We start from the raw sequence: 18,653 nt of genomic DNA on the forward strand, positions 1-18,653 counted from the left end.
AACTCTGTATAGTCCCTTTAAAGGAATAGGCCACCGTTTTTACATACTAAAATATGTTCTTACCTCACTTTAGACGTGTTAATATATCCCCGTCTGGTCTTTGTCCGTGCGCTCTGTAATGTCTGTGCATTATATTCGCTGAAATAACAATAGCTCCGTTAGTTTCATGGCTTTTATTATTAGCCCAACAGCGGTAACTTTCTTGGCCGCGCGCATAGTCAACAACTTCCACATGTACATCCGGTTCCTGCATTTCACAATAAAAGACATGTTACTGTGAACATCACATTTGCATCTTTTTTTTTTTTTTTTTAACAAAGCTTTCCTCTCATATTTTGAATAGGGTCAGAAGGTAAACACTTCATCCTCTAAACGCTATTTGAAACCTTATGATACCATTACTGAACAATGTGCTTACTATAGCATAGCTGTAACATTTTAAATAAAACAGTTATGGGCTATATGCACAGTTTCCCCACGTGACGTCTTCCTGGACAGTCAGCCAGACGCAGCACTTCCTGTCGCTGGTCGTTTACGTTCACAATTAGCAGGTTCCCACACAAAAATAGCGATAGCTCAGGATCTGGTTAAGGACAACGAGTTACTGATGGACAGTCACAGCAACGTATTACAAACATCATGTTCGCTGTGAATCCAGCCCCAAAGGAAACGCCAGCTGTCGTAAGGGCGGAGCTTTTATCTTAGAGCTAAAGGCTAGTGTTGAAAAATGATAATATAACATGTAAACAAGTAAATATTATTTAAACTACTAACAGGACGATTCTTTTTTGCGCTGGCTCGTTCAAAACTTTGCGCTAGTTTTATTTTTTATTTTGTTAGCCGCGTTAGCTTCAAGACAAAAACATCCACCGTTATGAACACGGAGTTTCCTCCAGTGAAGTCGTTACGTCTCACCCCACTGCGCAAAGACACGTTGAAACAACGTCTTTTTTGGGTCATTTTTGGACGTCCAATTTTGGTCCCCTGAAGGTGCAGACTGTTACTCCAGATGACGTCTTTTTTTCAACGTCTTTTGGACGTGCGGTATTAACGTTCCCAGGACCTCCGGATGAGGTCGAATTCTAGTCCAAATTAGGTCGTTGTCGACGTCTTTTCTACGTTAAATTTAAATTTATTTTTGTCCGTTTGGTCTATATAGGCTCTACACGTATTTCAGACAGTGGCAGGTAAAACGCGGAATTTCCTTGACCTTCTCTATAAATACCTATACAATATACCGCCTGAATGCATTTTCACCTTAAAACACAGCATTTTAAACCAATCAATCTCCATGTTCAGGATCCCGTTTCCAGACCAAGTTTAGGGCTAGATCATATATCACCTTTAGGGGGCAACACAACGCCATTACCAAAATTCCATATTACCTGACTTTTTTTTACACAAATATCAAATTCCCTTACTTTCCAAGTCTGGAAATGGCTATGGAAATTCCATGACCGGTGGGAACCATTACTGATTGTTCTTAGAATAAGACACAAGAACACTAGACACTATAAGACAAACTAGTTAAGCAGGTAAACAACCCTGTCTTACTATAAGATCAATCAGTAATAGTTCAATCTAAGACAGTATTTACCTTTTTCAAAACACTGTGGAAACCATGTCTCAGGTAAAAAGAAATCAAGTCAACACAATCCATTTGGACTGATAATGATCAAAATGATACAATTTATAATGCAAATGGACTTCTGAACTCCTACACCTTTACAAATGAATCACAATTCAATCCCCATTCAATTATCGTTTTTATTAAACACTGGCAAAAAAGGTCAACCTGCAAACTAGTAAAAGTTATGGATAACTGGCTTGAAGAATAAAGTAAGTAAGTGCTTTATTTGTCGTACGACGACAAATAAAGCACTTTTTGTGTTCAGGTGTTAGTCCCAAGCTGCGTCACCACTGTGGGCAAAACTGAGCAGCATGTTTTTGGAGGTCAGGGAAACAGTAGCACCCGGAAGAAACCTGGCTGCCTTCAGTCTCCATCTGATCTTCTAAAACCGTACAGTGCCTCCTGGGTTTGTCCCTGTTTCAGAGCGTGGCGTCCGACACGGGTTGGTTGCACCTCCTCCATCCTCTTGCAGCTTCCTCTGCTCCACAACAGTCTTTCACCACCTTCTCCTCTGTCCCTGATTGGAGGTTTTCAGTCCTGAGAAACGGTGGCGCGATCTCCACCTCCCCGTCTTTGTGGTGAATGTTTAAGGTGTTCAGAGTCACAGTCTTATGGAGCCCTTGGTTGCTGTTGAATCCAATTTCATGACTCCATCTGTACGAGCAGAAAAGACAAGTGGTATGAAGCAATCTGCTGTAATACACCATTCCCATACTTGAACGCAAAATACATCCCTACCATACTGGATTAAAAAAAAAAAACATCACAGCAAATGTTAAAAATGGCTACGGTAAACAATTGGCATTGCATTTTTTTCTGCCAACAGGAGAGTACATTATTTGTGTACTGTTTGTGACTTGTTTTCCATTTTCAACATTATATGGACTTACCTTCATAAACACGAGTTTTCTCGAAAGGCTTCTTGTCCTTTTCCCCCCTTCCTCTTCATATTCAATTTTGCCATCTGGCCGTTAGTGAAGAGCCTGAATAAAAATAAATTAATTATATATCAATTTCAATGATATATTTAGGAACCTCACACGATCATCAAGCCTAAACTACACTTATCAGAGTACCCAAGGGTTGCAGAAGAGCTGGTCTATAAAACTAAAATGCTGTCAACTTCTCAAAATAGATGAAAAAGAAACAAAATAACATGTTCAGATATTGTTTTATGCCAAATGTAGAGAAGGATCAGAAAATGAAACATACCAGTTAAGGAGTTGTGGACACTGTCCTTGGTGTCCTTCCGCCTTTCCATGGGTGACTACATCTGCACCACAGAAAGTTTAATTTGGAAACGTATCAACAGATTGGGGCAGCACAAGAAGAGAAATATAAATTAGACATCAACTAACAATCAGTACAAAACAATGAATTGCTAAGTGCTCTGATGAAATGGTCTTCCAATAACTCACCATGCTTTAGCCTGTAATACGGGGGTCAGATCACCGTCAGGCCTGGAGCAGCTGGTGTTCCTCAAAACATCACCATACTGTGACCTGGACTGGCTGGTGCGTCTCCAGCCCTCACTGGACCTGGACCTGCCGCTGTGCCGCGACCTCCACCTGTAACCGGGCACATTTATGTGTCAGAACTTGATGCTGGATTCACTGCTGGACCTAATACCATTACAATTATTTAAATCACCGGGGCAAACGATACCATTAACAAGAAGAGCTGGTGACTAACTGTAGCGGGGTCGGCCCTTCACTTTGCACGACCACCAGCTAGGCGAACTCTCTGCGTTGTGTCATAGATCATGGAGCCGTACACAGGTGTTTGCTGATGAGGGGGGGCTTTACTGTGTGAAACAAAACACAAAAATCCAGTACAGCCTCTTCACTACTGCGTCTCCCCTCCGTCCTCCTCATCGCAACTCACATAAATACAAATTACAATATACAATACACAATAATATATAATATACAATAAACAATTCTTTATATATAATCCATAAATTCCCCATCAAATGACATTTTTTAGATTTCTGATAAAAAATTGATTTGAAAAAATTAATACATTCAAGAAACAAAAATAAATAAATAAATAAAATAAACATTGCCACATACCTGTGTGAAACAAAACACAAAAATCCAGTACAGCCTCTTCACTACTGCGTCTGTTGAACAGAGAAAACACCGCACGCGCATGAGCAACGGTCGCTTCAGTTGATAAGTAACGTTTTTTTTTTAGAGAGATGTACTAAACATAAAAAAAACTCTGATTCACACATTAACTGGCAGGAAAACGTGCCAAAATACCTTTCCAACAAAGATCTAATCTATTTTTAACATAAATATAATTTTTAGTGACATTTCTTATATTAACTGATTAAGAGAAACTCCGGCGGCTCACCTCCCCTCCGTCCTCCTCATCGCAACTGAGGAGACGAGCGCAAAGGGACCGGAAGTAGCACGCGCTGCCGCTATCAAAATAAAAGTCTAGATTGGAAAACCTATGTACATTTTACAAAATAAAACCACAAAGGAAGCAGAAAAGACAGACAAGATTTTAACGAAATTGACAGACACTAAGACCACACGGGCTACATAACCAGTAGAAGCCAGTCACTACTGATGCAGTGCTTTATGCTGTTTACCTACCTGGAGCAATAGCCATGCCAGAACCACAAACACTTGCAATATAATCTACAGCAAAAGTTTCAAATCGATATCTCTACATTAAAAAAAATCACTATTCACCCTGCAGTTTCTGGCCTTAACTTTGACAAACTACAAACTAAAATAATTTGCTTCAAATAATATTTTTGCCCTAAAATTACCCCCACCACCACCTCTCTTCAGCCTACAGCTGGCTACAAATTGTCCCAACAGATGGGTGTTTTATATGTCAAACACCCAGTGCTTGATATAAAAAAAAACCGTATCATCTGTCTTGTGGGAGCTGCTAGCATAACCACCGCTAGTTAGCATAACGCTAGCTTAGCGAGTTAGCCAAAGAGAGTCAACCTAAGCTGATAGTTTGCCATCAAGCTTACCTAGCTTTGGTTAGAGCAGTTACTTCATGGCCAAACAGTGGTTGTTGACAACAAAGCTTCAGTTAACGAGAATATTTTGAGGCGTTTGGTCGTTTTTAGTCATTTCAAATTAACTATAGCCAATAGCGAACGTTAGCTGATCGCGGTCAATGCCAATAGCAGCAGCAGATTCCGGTGGTTTGAGACCCGACAGCATAGTCTTAGCTATGTATTTTTAGCTAAGACTAAAAATACATGAATGAACATGCAATTAACTAACTCGACCAAGCTTTCAACTTACCTTCTGAACAAGAGTTTGACGTGCTGGGCAGAGCTGTGCGTTCATTTGGCTCACCAGGAGAGATGAAGAAAAAGCAACCGTCTCTGTCTGGGAAAAAGTTTGAATTGCGCCAAAAGCCCGGCGCGGTGTTTCGGCCAATCAGAGTGGCGTTTACTGGTTGGGTCATGATGATGTATTGCTTCAGCCAATCAGAGCGGCGTTTACTGGTTGAACCCATAAATAGGAAATATAATCATTTTTGTAGGTTATAATTGCACCAAATTTAAAATAAATAAACATACATAAATACCTAAATTAGTAAAATAATATAAAGATAATAAATGATAATAATAAAAGATAATAAATGTTTAATCACAGATCATCACAATAAATATAAATTGATGACAACAATGTTGATATTTGTCATGAATAATAATACAAAAGTATTATATTTATAACGTAATTTTCCTGCACCTGTGTTAGACGTCCCCATGACGTCCAAAAAAGTCACATAGTCTGACGTTCAAATGTTGAACTGCATATTGACGTCCAAATGGGGTCATAATTGGACGTCCAAATAGTGGACCTAATTTGCACGTCATTTAGACGTCCAGAATTGGTCTTGGACCGACGGACGCAATATAGACATGATCTGCACGTCCATAAGACGTCTAATGTTTAGTGGGACGTAATATTTTTTAACCTGCTCCAGGCACATCCGAACTTTTACTCGCTGTCCTTTACCAAATCTTAAGCTATTGCTTCATTTCTGTGGGACCTGCTAATTTTTAATGGGAAGAGATGACAGACAGGAAGGACAGCCTCTGGCTGACTGTCCAGGCGGAAATCACGTGGGGTCACTGTGCATATAGCCCATTAGCAGCACTGACTTATGAACACGGTATCAGCACATATCACAACATTGCTCACATGACCATGAACATTTGCACTGATCGTCACAAATAGCAGATCAAACTTTAGGTCTAATGTACTCATTTAAATGAGCAGGTGAGCGTCGGTTAACTCGGGATGGATATCTGGGCATAACAGTCACAGGAGGATTGTCATTAGAATCAGGGGGAACATTTTGAAGCTCAGGTGTAACCTTTTTGAAGAATGACGCGTTCCTGACAACTGAGTGTCCGTCTCTTGTGGCTGTTACTGCGGAACCTTTGACTTTGGTCACTCTGTATGGCTTGGTGTTATACGGTGGTGACAGTTTATTGTGCTTGAGTTGGCGATGTAGCACGGTGTCACCTGTAGTGAGTGAATGAGGTGTGGCATGACGCTTTGCATCGGCAGTCTTCTTCATCTTGGTCTTTGCGTTAGTGTCCTTTGTTCTCACTTCTGCATCTGAGCATCGTTTTGCTGTGTTACTGAAAGAAGGGAGCTTTGTATACATCTTGCGTTGGAAAAGTATCTCAGCTGGTGAACTTGCAGTAGTACTGTGAGGTGTGGATCGATATTCACGCAGGAAGATGTTCAGCTGCTGTTTCCAGGGAATGCCTTGTGTTTCTGCAACACGTAGTGCTTTGCCTAAGGTTCTCATGAATCTTTCGGCAGTGGCATTGGCTTGAGGCCAAAGAGGTGTTATTCTGCGATGGTGAAATCCCAGGTAGTCTGCAAACTGTGAAAAAGAGTCACTGTTAAATGGCGGTCCATTGTCTGTCTTTACCACCCTGGGGATTCCAAACATGGAGAACACTTTGTCGAAAACTGGGATAACAGTTGATGCTGATGTTGAACGCACATTTTCAACAATGGGGTAGCGAGAGTAATCATCTGTAATAACAAGCAGATATTCTCCGGTGGGCAATGGTCCATAAAAATCTGCGCTTACACTATGCCACGGTGCTTCAGGTAATGGTGACATTTGTAACGGTTCGTTTTGAGTGATTGGTGTATTAGCCTGACATGCCAGGCAATTATGTACTGTTGCCTCTGCTTTGCGATCAATGTCCGGAAACCATACCTTGGTTCGGAGCAATGCTTTCGTCTTGACGATGCCCTGATGTCCTTCATGGGCGAGTTGTATTGCTCTCTCTTGCAGGACAGTTGGAATAACAATCCGAGTGTCCCGGAGAACAATGTCCGAGGAGTCCGTTACAGTTAGTTCGCTGCGGACATGTTGGAATAGTTTTAGCATGTCAGCATGTTGTGACTTGTCTGTGTGATGCCACGTGTTGTCCCTGATGTGACCAACAACTTCTTGTAAAACAGGATCTTTCAGTGTTTCTGTTTTTATTTCTTGAAGCGTCATAGCTTTTGGAGTGGAATGGTATGAAAAGAAGTTCACATACTCCTCTGCAACCTTGCTTGCACGAGTGCTTTTGCTTGTGTGTGATGGCAGTGGATGGCGAGACATAAAGTCAGCTGGGTTGTCCGCACCTTTCCTGTATTCCACTCTAAAGTTGTATGGCTGAAGTCTTAGTCCCCATCTTTCAATCCTGGCTGGTGGCTTTGACCTTGGGTTGTTCCAAATAATCTCAAGTGCCTTGTGATCAGTCACTAGAACGAAGGGATGTCCATAGATGTACAGGTGAAAATGCTCACAGCTCCATACAATGGCGAGCGCTTCCTTTTCCGTTTGTGAGTATCTCCTTTCCACATCACTCAGTGATCTGCTTGCATATGCAATGATGTGCTTCACCCCTTTTTCATCTTGTTGACAGAGAATCGCACCTAATCCCACAGGACTAGCATCCACGATCAACTCTGTTTCTCTGCCTTGGTAGAAATAAGACATGGTTGTGTCACTTGTGAGATTGTCCTTGAGTGCCTGTAACGCAGCACGTTGCTCTTGTCCCCATGACCACGGCATGTCTTGTCTTGTGAGCCGACGCAGTGGCTCAGAGATGGATGAGAAATCCTTGATGAATCTTGAGCAGTAGTTTGCCATGCCCAAAAGGCTTTTGATGTCAGCTGGTGTTTTTGGGTCAGGAGCGTGCTGAATGGCTGAGACCTTTTTTGGATCCGCCGAAACACCACCTGCAGAGAAGATGAAGCCAAAAAACTCCAGTTTCGTTTTATTAAATTCACACTTTTCACGATTCAGAGTGAGTCCTGTCTCCTTGAGTCTTTTGAACAGAGCAATGAGGTTGTCGTCATGTTCAGTTTGGTTTGCGCCATATACAATAATATCGTCACTGAGATTTTTTACTCCTTTCAGTCCTTGGAGAGTTTGATAGATTGCATTTTGGAACACTTCAGCTGCAGACGATATTCCAAAACTCAGCCGCTTGTATCGCCGTAGGCCAAGGTGAGTGGTGAATGTTGTTATGTACCGGCTATCTGGATGCAACTCTAGTTGGTGGTAACCTGCCCTGAGATCCAGTTTTGAGAACACTTTTGAGCCGTTCAACTCGTGTATTACATCATCAATCGTCGGTGTGATGTGTCGTTCTCTTTCAACGGCAACGTTCGCCTGCCTCATGTCCACACATATCCTCACTTTGTCAGGGTCTTTTGGTTTGGGAGGTGTAACAATGGGTGACACCCATGGTGTTGGTCCTGTGACCTCCTCAATAATACCATCTGCTTCCAGTTTGCGAAGTTCATCCTCCACTTTTTGACGTAGGTGAAAGGGAACACGTCTGTGAGGTTGACAGGTCGGTTTGATGTGGGTGTTTATGTGCAGTTTTACCTGAAAGTCTTTGAGTTTGCCGATCCCTTTAAACAGCTCCGGATTGCTTTCAACCAGCTCATCTGCTACGGAGCGCTGCATTTGACCGGACACTGCTGTGACAATGTGGATTAATCCCAAGTCCTTCGACGTTTCATAACTCAGAATGTTAAATCCATCACCTTTGATTACAAAAACAGTGCATGTTGCCTTCTTGTTGTGTTTTTCCACACTGCACTCGAACGCACCACAAACTGGCAGAGACTCGGTTGAGCGGTATGGGTAGATTTTGGTGTCCGTAGGACTCAGTGTGGGACGTGGCATTAGTTTGTCATAAGTGGCTTCACTTATACAGTTGGCAGTGGCACCAGAGTCAATTAGCACAAGTGTCTGGGTGCCCATCATGTTGACATTGGTTTGTGGGAGTTTTGCAGTTTTAGCTGTATTAACCACATACACATAGGCTTCATCACTGCTGGATGTGTGTCCTGTGGTCTCACCTGCAGCACTGTCTGATATTTGGTGCACACCTCTTGTTTGACTTTTCTTACGCGTCTGGTTGTAGTTTGTCTCCTTCGTCTTTGATCGGCATTGTTTGGCAAAATGGTTCATCTTTCCACATGCCCTGCATTGTTTGTTTTTAGCGGGGCAGTCATTGTCATGGGGATATTTGCCTCCACAGTTTCTGCAACGGTTGTTGAATTGCTTTTTGGGTGTCCAGTTGCTTCGGGGTGAGCTTTTGTGTCCAGTTTCATGGTAGACCTTGTTCACTGTGGCAACGCCACCCGTTTCCATGCCTGTAGCTTGCATTTCAGACAATTCGCATGCACGTCCGTGATTCAATATGTCATCCAGAGTTAAATCGGGCTCTCTCAATGCTTTTCTGCGCAGCCTTGATGATGTGCAGCTTTGTATTATTTGTGTTTTTATTTCGGCACTTGTGTCTGCAAACTCACAGTTCTTGGCTAAAATCCTTAGTCTGGTGTGATAGCTGTCTAAGTTTTCGCCAGGCTCCTGCGCTGCCTTCCTAAACAGGTAGACTTGATACTGCACGTTTTTCTTAGGCGTAAAGTATGCCGAGAGCTTCTGTTTTGTATCTGCATATTTGTCGCCCTCTGCTGACAAAGTGTCGTAAATGTCATGCACTTTCTCTCCGGCAATATGCAGCAGTAATGCTTTTAATCTTGCGTCTCCTGTGATATTCATCGCTGTAGTATAGTTCTCAAACCTTTGGAGCCATTTTGTCCAACGAGGCCCGACTGAACCAGGTTCGCACTCTGTGTCAAAAGCTGGGAGTGGAGAAGCGTGTGTCGCCATGCTTGTTTCGTTTTTTGGCTAACTTTTTCGCTGTTTCTCCGTCTTCTCCGCAAAAAAAAAAAATCAACGGCTTCCTTACGTGCGTTGTCTTTGCCTTTACACTCGTCGCCAATGTAATGTCTGTGCATTATATTCGCTGAAATAACAATAGCTCCGTTAGTTTCATGGCTTTTATTATTAGCCCAACAGCGGTAACTTTCTTGGCCGCGCGCATAGTCAACAACTTCCACATGTACATCCGGTTCCTGCATTTCACAATAAAAGACATGTTACTGTGAACATCACACGCTCTGTCACGCAAACGGAGCACATACGCAGCCTCTCCCACATGTCACATAGCTCCGAAAAAGCTCACGATAGAAGCTACCAAGCTCTTCCACGTGTTCCCTATTTAAATAAAGTTACGTGAAGTGTTTTCATGCGAAGTATATTTACACAGAAATGTAACATGTCGATTTTATAAGCAAATAAAAAGGGGGACTATATTGTGAGGCGTAATGATACGAGGAGTAAAATGTCCGCGCAGTAACTCCTAAAGACTTCCCCCGCTCACTTCCGTCAATAACCTTTAGGAGTTACTGCGCGGACGTTTTGCTCCTTGTATCATTACGCCTCACAATATAGTCCCCCTTTTTATTTGCTTATAAAATCGACATGTTACATTTCTGTGTAAATATACTTCGCATGAAAACACTTCACGTAACTTTATTTAAATAGGGAACACGTGGAAGAGCTTGGTAGCTTCTATCGTGAGCTTTTTCGGAGCTATGTGACATGTGGGAGAGGCTGCGTATGTGCTCCGTTTGCGTGACAGAGCGCAGACAAAGACCAGACGGGGATATATTAACACGTCTAAAGTGAGGTAAGAACATATTTTAGTATGTAAAAACGGTGGCCTATTCCTTTAAGCTTTTAGATTTGTGTAAAGAGAGAAAATGTGCTCGGTTCAGGGTTAAGAGGTTAAGACAAACTCGTATCGGCTAAAGTTTGGTGATTGTGTCCAAATCTCAGAGGAACTCCTTCACATGACGTTTACTGGAGTGTGGGCTGGCTTTGTGATACAAAACACCACCAACATTAACCATTAACATCACAACAAGGGGAAAAGCTCAGAAAAGTCAAAAGGCTACAGGTCAGTGTGATTATTCCTCCAACATGGAAAACGATCCCACTGTTGTACCATACGTATACTTTAAAATGAATGAATGAATAAATGTCGAATGAACACCTTCCCCTGTACAATGTTAACACAGTCAGAGTTTAGCATTAGCGGCTAACACAGTCAGAGTTTAGCATTATCGGCTAACATAGTCAGAGTTTAGCATCAGCGGCTAAAACAGGCAGAGTTTAGCACTAGCAGCTAACACAGTCAGAATTTAGCACTAGCAGCTAACACAGTCAGAATTTAGCACTAGCAGCTAACACAGTCAGAGTTTAGCATTATCGGCTAACATAGTCAGAATTTAGCATTAGCAGCTAACACAGTCAGAGTTTAGCATTATCGGCTAACATAGTCAGAATTTAGCATTAGCAGCTAACACAGTCAGAGTTTAGCATTATCGGCTAACATAGTCAGAATTTAGCATTAGCAGCTAACACAGTCAGGGTTTAGCATTAGCTGCTAACCCAGTCAGAGTTTAACATCAGCGGCTAACACAGTCAGAGTTTAGCATCAGCGGCTAACACAGTCAGAGTTTAGCATCAGCGGCTAACCCAGTCAAAGTTTAGCATCAGCGGCTAACACAGACAGAGTTTAGCATTAGCGGCTAACACAGTCAGAGTTTAACATCAGCGGCTAACACAGTCAGAGTTTAGCATCAGCGGCTAACACAGTCAGAGTTTAGCATCAGCGGCTAACCCAGTCAAAGTTTAGCATCAGCAGCTAACAGAGTCAAAGTTTAGCATTAGCGGCTAACACAGTCAGAGTTTAGCATCAGCGGCTAGCACAGTCAGAGTTTAGCATCAGCAGCTAACACAGTCAGAGTTTAGCATTAGCAGCTAACCCAGTCAGAGTTTAGCATCAATGGCTAACACAGTCAGAGTTTAGCATCAGTGGCAAACACAGTCAGAGTTTAGCATTATCGGCTAACATAGTCAGAATTTAGCATTAGCAGCTAACACAGTCAGAGTTTAGCATTAGCGGCTAACACAGTCAGAATTTAGCATTAGCAGCTAACACAGTCAGAGTTTAGCATCAGCGGCTAACAAAGTCAGAGTTTAGCATTAGCGGCTAACACAGTCAGAATTTAGCATTAGCAGCTAACACAGCCAGAGTTTAGCATTGGCGGCTAACACTGTCAGAGTTTAACTTCAGCAGCTAACCCAGTCAGAGTTTAGCATTATCGGCTAACATAGTCAGAATTTAGCATCAATGGCTAACACAGTCAGAGTTTAGCAGTAGCGGCTAACACAGTCAGAGTTTAGCAGCAGCGGCTAACACAGTCAGAGTTTAGCATCAATGGCTAACACAGTCAGAGTTTAGCATCAGTGGCAAACACAGTCAGAGTTTAGCATTATCGGCTAACATAGTCAGAATTTAGCATTAGCAGCTAACACAGTCAGAGTTTAGCATTATCGGCTAACATAGTCAGAATTTAGCATTTGCAGCTAACACAGTCAGAGTTTAGCATTAGCGGCTAACACAGTCAGAATTTAGCATTAGCAGCTAACACAGTCAGAGTTTAGCATCAGCGGCTAACACAGCCAGAGTTTAGCATTAGCGGCTAACACAGTCAGAGTTTAGCATTAGCAGCTAACACAGTCAGAGTTAAGCATCAGCGGCTAACACAGCCAGAGTTTAGCATTAGCGGCTAACACAGTCAGAGTTTAGCATTATCAGCTAACACAGTCAGAGTTAAGCATCAGTGGCAAACACAGTCAGAGTTTAGCATTATCGGCTAACATAGTCAGAATTTAGCATTAGCAGCTAACACAGTCAGAGTTTAGCATTAGCGGCTAACACAGTCAGAATTTAGCATTAGCAGCTAACACAGTCAGAGTTTAGCATCAGCGGCTAACAAAGTCAGTGTTTAGCATTAGCGGCTAACACAGTCAGAGTTTAGCATCAGCGGCTAGCACAGTCAGAGTTTAGCATCAGCGGCTAACACAGTCAGAGTTTAGCATTAGCAGCTAACCCAGTCAGAGTTTAGCATCAATGGCTAACACAGTCAGAGTTTAGCATCAGTGGCAAACACAGTCAGAGTTTAGCATTATCGGCTAACATAGTCAGAATTTAGCATTAGCAGCTAACACAGTCAGAGTTTAGCATTAGCGGCTAACACAGTCAGAGTTTAGCATCAGCGGCTAACAAAGTCAGAGTTTAGCATTAGCGGCTAACACAGTCAGAATTTAGCATTAGCAGCTAACACAGCCAGAGTTTAGCATTGGCGGCTAACACTGTCAGAGTTTAACTTCAGCAGCTAACACAGTCAGAGTTTAGCAGTAGCGGCTAACACAGTCAGAGTTTAGCAGCAGCGGCTAACACAGTCAGAGTTTAGCATCAATGGCTAACACAGTCAGAGTTTAGCATCAGTGGCAAACACAGTCAGAGTTTAGCATTATCGGCTAACATAGTCAGAATTTAGCATTAGCAGCTAACACAGTCAGAGTTTAGCATTAGCGGCTAACACAGTCAGAATTTAGCATTAGCAGCTAACACAGCCAGAGTTTAGCATTAGCAGCTAACATAGACAGATTTTAGCATGAGCAGCTAACCCAGTCAGAATTTAGCATTTGCAGCTAACACAGTCAGAGTTTAGCATCAGCGGCTAACACAGCCAGAGTTTAGCATTGGCGGCTAACACTGTCAGAGTTTAACTTCAGCAGCTAACACAGCCAGAGTTTAGCATTGGCGGCTAACACTGTCAGAGTTTAACTTCAGCAGCTAACCCAGTCAGAGTTTAGCATTATCGGCTAACATAGTCAGAATTTAGCATCAATGGCTAACACAGTCAGAGTTTAGCAGTAGCGGCTAACACAGTCAGAGTTTAGCAGCAGCGGCTAACACAGTCAGAGTTTAGCATCAATGGCTAACACAGTCAGAGTTTAGCATCAGTGGCAAACACAGTCAGAGTTTAGCATTATCGGCAAACATAGTCAGAATTTAGCATTAGCAGCTAACACAGTCAGAGTTTAGCATTAGCGGCTAACACAGTCAGAATTTAGCATTAGCAGCTAACACAGCCAGAGTTTAGCATTAGCAGCTAACATAGACAGATTTTAAGATGAGCAGCTAACCCAGTCAGAATTTAGCATTTGCAGCTAACACAGTCAGTTTAGCATCAGCGGCTAACACAGCCAGAGTTTAGCATTGGCGGCTAACACTGTCAGAGTTTAACTTCAGCAGCTAACACAGTCAGAGTTTAGCATTATCGGCTAACATAGTCAGAATTTAGCATTAGCAGCTAACACAGTCAGAGTTTAGCATTATCGGCTAACATAGTCAGAATTTAGCATTAGCAGCTAACACAGTCAGAGTTTAGCATTAGTGGCTAACACAGTCAGAATTTAGCATTAGCAGCTAACACAGTCAGAGTTTAGCATCAGCGGCTAACACAGCCAGAGTTTAGCATCAGCGGCTAACACAGCCAGAGTTTAGCATTAGCGGCTAACACAGTCAGAGTTTAGCATTAGCAGCTAACACAGTCAGAGTTAAGCATCAGCGGCTAACACAGCCAGAGTTTAGCATTAGCGGCTAACACAGTCAGAGTTTAGCATTATCAGCTAACACAGTCAGAGTTAAGCATTAGCGGCTAACACAGTCAGTTTAGCATTATCAGCTAACACAGTTAGAGTTAAGCAGCAGCGGCTAACACAGTCAGAGTTTAGCATCAATGGCTAACACAGTCAGAGTTTAGCATCAACGGCTAACACAGTCAGAGTTTAGCAGTAGCGGCTAACACAGTCAGAGTTTAGCATCAGCGGCTAACCCAGTCAAAGTTTAGCATCAGCAGCTAACAGAGTCAAAGTTTAGCATTAGCGGCTAACACAGTCAGAGTTTAGCATCAGCGGCTAGCACAGTCAGAGTTTAGCATCAGCAGCTAACACAGTCAGAGTTTAGCATTAGCAGCTAACCCAGTCAGAGTTTAGCATCAATGGCTAACACAGTCAGAGTTTAGCATCAGTGGCAAACACAGTCAGAGTTTAGCATTATCGGCTAACATAGTCAGAATTTAGCATTAGCAGCTAACACAGTCAGAGTTTAGCATTAGCGGCTAACACAGTCAGAATTTAGCATTAGCAGCTAACACAGTCAGAGTTTAGCATCAGCGGCTAACAAAGTCAGTGTTTAGCATTAGCGGCTAACACAGTCAGAGTTTAGCATCAGCGGCTAGCACAGTCAGAGTTTAGCATCAGCAGCTAACACAGTCAGAGTTTAGCATTAGCAGCTAACCCAGTCAGAGTTTAGCATCAATGGCTAACACAGTCAGAGTTTAGCATCAGTGGCAAACACAGTCAGAGTTTAGCATTATCGGCTAACATAGTCAGAATTTAGCATTAGCAGCTAACACAGTCAGAGTTTAGCATTAGCGGCTAACACAGTCAGAGTTTAGCATCAGCGGCTAACAAAGTCAGAGTTTAGCATTAGCGGCTAACACAGTCAGAATTTAGCATTAGCAGCTAACACAGCCAGAGTTTAGCATTGGCGGCTAACACTGTCAGAGTTTAACTTCAGCAGCTAACACAGTCAGAGTTTAGCAGTAGCGGCTAACACAGTCAGAGTTTAGCAGCAGCGGCTAACACAGTCAGAGTTTAGCATCAATGGCTAACACAGTCAGAGTTTAGCATCAGTGGCAAACACAGTCAGAGTTTAGCATTATCGGCTAACATAGTCAGAATTTAGCATTAGCAGCTAACACAGTCAGAGTTTAGCATTAGCGGCTAACACAGTCAGAATTTAGCATTAGCAGCTAACACAGCCAGAGTTTAGCATTAGCAGCTAACATAGACAGATTTTAGCATGAGCAGCTAACCCAGTCAGAATTTAGCATTTGCAGCTAACACAGTCAGAGTTTAGCATCAGCGGCTAACACAGCCAGAGTTTAGCATTGGCGGCTAACACTGTCAGAATTTAGCATTAGCAGCTAACACAGTCAGAATTTATCATTATCGGCTAACATAGTCAGAATTTAGCATTAGCAGCTAACACAGTCAGAGTTTAGCATTAGCGGCTAACACAGTCAGAATTTAGCATTAGCAGCTAACACAGTCAGAGTTTAGCATCAGCGGCTAACACAGCCAGAGTTTAGCATTAGCGGCTAACACAGTCAGAGTTTAGCATTATCAGCTAACACAGTCAGAGTTAAGCATCAGCAGCTAACACAGCCAGAGTTTAGCATTAGCGGCTAACACAGTCAGAGTTTAGCATTATCAGCTAACACAGTCAGAGTTAAGCATTAGCGGCTAACACAGTCAGTTTAGCATTATCAGCTAACACAGTCAGAGTTAAGCAGCAGCGGCTAACACAGTCAGAGTTTAGCATCAATGGCTAACACAGTCAGAGTTTAGCATCAACGGCTAACACAGTCAGAGTTTAGCAGTAGCGGCTAACACAGTCAGAGTTTAGCATCAATGGCTAACACAGTCAGAGTTTAGCATCAGTGGCTAGCACAGTCAGAGTTTAGCATCAATGGCTAACACAGTCAGAGTTTAACATCAATGGCTAACACAGTCAGAGTTTAGCATCAGCAGCTAACACAGTCAGATTTTAGCATCAGCGGCTAACACAGTCAGAGTTTAGCATCAATGGCTAACACAGTCAGAGTTTAGCATCAGCGGCTAGCACAGTCAGATTTTAGCATTAGCAGCTAACCCAGTCAGAGTTTAGCAGCAGCGGCTTACAGAGTCAGAGTTTAGCATCAATGGCTAACACAGTCAGAGTTTAGCATCAGCAGCTAACACAGTCAGAGTTTAGCAGCAGCGGCTAACAGAGACAGAGTTTTGCATCAGCGGCTAGCACAGTCAGATTTTAGCATTAGCAGCTAACACAGTCAGAGTTTAGCAGCAGCGGCTTACAGAGTCAGAGTTTAGCATCAATGGCTAACACAGTCAGAGTTTAGCATCAGCGCCTAATCACATCACAATCGTGGTGCCATTACTTTGACCAATGAGACGAGTTTTCCTGTGAACCCTGTTTACTTTGAAATTTCAATCTTACAGACTAACACTTTAATGGGAGTCATTGTGCATTCCCTGGACGGCCCGGCTTTAATCACAACGGGGCGATGGAGGGACGAGGTGGGAGAGGGAATGAAAAGGGAAATGAGCGGTGACAAATAACCCGCAAAGAGAAGTGACTCCAATCCACCGGGGATCAGAGTGTGAGGGTCCCGGGGACGGGGACAAGTCAGAAAAGATTCCAATGGAAAGTCTGGAGAAGCAAATCTGTTGTCCGAGAGGTCCTGTCTTTGCTCAGGGTGACGGGCGCATGCCTCCGTCTGCAGTGACGCCAACATTAGAGCGGCAAATGGAGAGTGTGGCTTTTGCCCAAGGTCCGACTCTCAAACGAGATCAAATGATGTGACGTTGAAAAGAGGCAAATGTAACTGAACAAACACAAAAATGAAAGCCGCCTTCACTGCCTCCATTTTGAACATTAATGAACATGTCCCTGAATGTGTCAGTATTAGCTAACAATAATATAATTATTAATGCCAATAATGGTGTTGGAGATGAATACATGTCATACTAGAGTGTACAAAAATGGAGATATTGGTTTTCAGAGAGAAATTAGTATTATTGTAATTATCCATCTATGTTTATATTGGTGCTCCTGCTTCAGTCAAAAAGCACAAAGAGCATCTGTAAAGAGGGTTCTCCCACTGCATCAGTGAAGTATGTTTTGTTTTGTATTTTACCTCGTCTGTCAGTGTGACATGTTTAAAGGCCGCTGAACTGAAATGTTGGTGGGGGAACAAACACATCCCACACTCAGATTTTAGCATCAGCGGCTAGCACACTCAGATTTTAGCATCGGCAGCTAACACAGTCAGAGTTTAGCATCAGCGGCTAACACAGTCAGAGTTTAGCATTAGCGGCTAACACAGTCAGAGTTTAGCATTAGCTGCTAACACAGTCAGAGTTTAGCATTAGCGGCTAACACAGTCAGAGTTTAGCATTAGCGGCTAACACAGTCAGAGTTTATCATCAATGGCTAACACAGTCAGAGTTTAGCATTAGCGGCTAACACAGTCAGAGTTTAGCATTGGCGGCTAACACTGTCAGAGTTTAGCATTATCAGCTAACACAGTCAGAGTTAAGCATCAGCAGCAAACACAGTCTGAGTTTAGCATTAGCGGCTAACACAGTCAAGAGTTTAGCATCAGCGGCTAACACAGTCAGAGTTTAGCAGCAGCGGCTAACAGAGTCAGAGTTTAGCATCAATGGCTAACACAGTCAGAGTTTAGCATCAGCGGCTAGCACAGTCAGAGTTAAGCATCAGCAGCAAACACAGTCAGAGTTTAGCATTAGCGGCTAACACAGTCAAGAGTTTAGCATCAGCGGCTAGCACAGTCAGAGTTTAGCATTAGCGGCTAACACAGTCAGAGTTTAGCATTAGCGGCTAACACAGTCAGAGTTTAGCATCAATGGCTAACACAGTCAGAGTTTAGCATTAGCGGCTAACACAGTCAGAGTTTAGCATTGGCGGCTAACACTGTCAGAGTTTAGCATTATCAGCTAACACAGTCAGAGTTAAGCATCAGCAGCAAACACAGTCAGAGTTTAGCATCAGCGGCTAGCACAGTCAGAGTTAAGCATCAGCAGCAAACACAGTCAGAGTTTAGCATTAGCGGCTAACACAGTCAAGAGTTTAGCATCAGCGGCT

This window comes from Gobius niger (assembly GCF_951799975.1).
Source record: "Gobius niger genome assembly, chromosome: 8".
Lineage (NCBI taxonomy): Eukaryota > Metazoa > Chordata > Actinopteri > Gobiiformes > Gobiidae > Gobius > Gobius niger.